The sequence below is a fragment of the Gossypium arboreum genome, chromosome 12 (assembly GCF_025698485.1).
Source record: "Gossypium arboreum isolate Shixiya-1 chromosome 12, ASM2569848v2, whole genome shotgun sequence".
NCBI lineage: Eukaryota > Viridiplantae > Streptophyta > Magnoliopsida > Malvales > Malvaceae > Gossypium > Gossypium arboreum.
Genome location: NC_069081.1, coordinates 103,584,668 through 103,587,976, shown reverse-complemented (window position 1 = coordinate 103,587,976; position 3,309 = coordinate 103,584,668). Strand labels below are relative to the sequence as shown.

Here is a 3,309-nt window from a genome sequence, read left to right as displayed (position 1 = left end):
TATATATAAAAATATATACATATATAATATTAAAAATGTATATACATAATATATATGAAAACATAATATAGTATTAGAAATATATACATGGCATATATAAAGATATAATATTAAAAGATATGTATATATATAAATAAAAATGTATACATAATAAGGTATTAATATATTTACATAGTTTATACAGATTAAAAATAATAATAATATTAAAAAACAACTATTAATAACATTACATAAGTATACACATATATATATATATAAAACATAATATTATTAAAAATACGTTCATAATATACATATATATACGTATAATATAGTTATATAAAAATACATACAACATATAGTATTAAGAATAAACACAATATATATGGTATTAAAAATATAGTATTAAAAACATAAAATAATATACATGAGATAATAGAAAAAATAATATAGTAAGAAATTAATCTACTTATAATAAGTACTAAAAACATCTATACGCATATATGTATACTAACGATAAAATAATAATAATAACAATAATAATAATAATAATAATAATAATAATAATAATAATAATAATAATAATACTAGTGAAAATAAATAATCTAATAATAAATATAATAATATATGAAAATAATACTATACATAAAAGTATATGTATACTCATATAATAAAATGTATGTACTAGTATTAACAATAAATATAATAGGGATAAAAACAGATATAATAATAATACGTACATAATATGGTATTAAAAAGTATATTATATATATATAACATAGTATTTATATACGTACATAATGATATATAAAAATACATACATGGAACAAAGATAAGAAATATATGTAACTAATAACATTAAAATACATACATAATATATAAAATACATATAATATATATATTAGAAATGATAATAATATAAAAACTATTCATACGCTATATAAATACATACATATATATAAATAATAATGATGTTAGAAATATACAATGATATTAGAAATATATATAAAATAGTATAAAAGATGTATAACTAATAAAGTTAAAATATATAAACAATAATATATATAACATACAATATTGAAAACATATATACATAATATATATGAAAAATATATAGATATACATAATATAATATTAAAATATTTACATAATACATAAATATTAGGAATAAAATGACTAATAACAATGCTACATAAGTATATACATAAATATATTAAAACATATACATATATAAAAATTATACACTAATATATAGTAATCATGATAATAATAATAGTAAAATATAAGAAGCAAATATAATAAAGATATTAAAATAAAGTAATAAAGTAACAACATATATAAATATATATACATATACGTACATAAAAAGTATACACTACTACATAGTAATAATAATAATAGTAATAGATTGATATTAGTAACAATAATAATAATAGGAAATAGTAATATAGATAATAGAAAAATGATAAAATTAACCAATTTAATGACAAAATAACTAAACAATGAAAAAAGGATTAAATCAAAATTGAAACAGAAAGTTTGGGGCGAATTCGCAATAAAAAAAAGAAGAAAGGACTTATTTGATCGCGCGTGGAACAACGGAGGGCCTAAAGGGCAATTTGCCTAAGCCTCTAAAACGCACAGCATTGAGCGGGACTAAATTGTAAAGCGGGTCAAATTTCTGGGCCAAATTAAAAATAAAAAAAAAACTTGATTGTACAAGAGTGAAAAAGCAGAAGGACTGCGCACATAAATAACCCATTAATCAAAAACACGCTAATCCTCTAGCGGGTCGGGTCGGACGGGTTGGGCATAGGCCAAAACGACTTCGTTTTGGGATTAAAGGGCAGCCCCCAAAACGACGTCGTTTTGGAGGGCTATATAAACTCTAAAATTAACAAAAAAAAATCATTTGGTGAGGAGAGAAAGAAAAAAAAAGAGAGAAGGAAAAGAGAAGGGAGAGAGAAAGGGGGAAGGGGATTTCCGGCCATGGGCCGGTCACCGGACCGTCGCCGACGCCGGCGCCGGCCACCGTGCACAGTGGCCGAAAGGGTAATTTTTTTTTTATATTTTTTGTTATTATGTTATTATATGTTTTAATACATATAGGTGAGAAAAAATACTTAAAAAATGAAAATAAAACAGGAAAAAAAGAAATCACCTTAGGGTTTTTTAATCTTTCGATCTTGGTATCTTAGGTCTTCTGATTTGGTATTTTGCTTGAGATTTGGTATCACTAGAATTGCTATTCTGTTGTTTGTTTTTAGAATTAAATGCTTTCCTTTTTTATCAAGAAGTTGCCGAATGTTTTTGTATTTTTTTTTGCAAAGGAAAAAATCCCCCTTTTTGATTTCGATTTGGGCTTTTTAAAGCCGAATTACATACATTTTCTAATATTATCTGTCTCTTTTTTGCAGGTGCAAGTGGAGCGGTGACACAGTGGCGGTGGGGGCAGGTGGAGCAGGTGATTGGCATGGGGCAATGGGACAAGTGCGGCGGCAACAGCTGATTAGGCTAGGGTTTTTCTTTTTTCTGATTTTTAATGTATTGGGCTTGTTGTTGTTTGAGTTAATTTTGGGTATTGGGCTTGGGTAGGTTTAGTTATTGTAATTGGGTAATTATTGCAATGGGCTTTGGGTTAATTTGTATGGGTAGTTGGGTTAGTTTAGTGGGTTGGTTTTTTTTTTTTGTAATTGGGTTTTGGTTTAATGATTGGGCCTCTCGGGTTTGCTTGTAAACAGGCCAAAATTGGCCTACAACAATTGTTATGTCTGTTTTTGTTTTATTACTAATATTACTATTAACATTATTACTATTAATTTCATTTACTATTATTATCTCTATTTATATATTATTATCTTTACTACACTATCATTATTCCTTTTTAACTCACTAATATTATTGATATGAACATATTTTAATGTATTATTATTATTATTATTATAATATGCATATTCTATTACTACTGTTTTTATATACACATATATTTTAAATATTATTACTATTATTATTATGACCTAACATATTGTTATTACCTTTATTATCCCTACTATTATTATCTTATTATTAAAATAATTTCATATAGTTATTATATTATATACCTTCTTTTTCATATTTATTTATTTATACTTCATTTTCAATTAATTTAACTTATTATTATTATTATTATTATTATTATTATTATTATTATTTATTGTTATTACAAATATATTGTTTTTCTTCTTATTAATTGTATCATTACTATTAATATTATTATTATCATTGTTATATTATCATTTTTTAATTTTACGTAATAATTGTTTATTTATCACTAGTTCCTTTTAATTTGAA

At 23.2% G+C, this 3,309-nt stretch overlaps 1 long non-coding RNA gene across 1 annotated transcript; it reads left to right on the top strand.

Annotated features, from left to right (window-relative positions):
* The first annotated feature begins 1,778 nt into the window (after positions 1–1,778).
* Positions 1,779–2,464, top strand: LOC128285184 (uncharacterized). The gene is made up of 2 exons (XR_008275623.1): positions 1,779–2,031; positions 2,397–2,464. It is a non-coding gene; the product is annotated as an uncharacterized LOC128285184 (long non-coding RNA).
* The last annotated feature ends 845 nt before the right edge of the window (positions 2,465–3,309 follow it).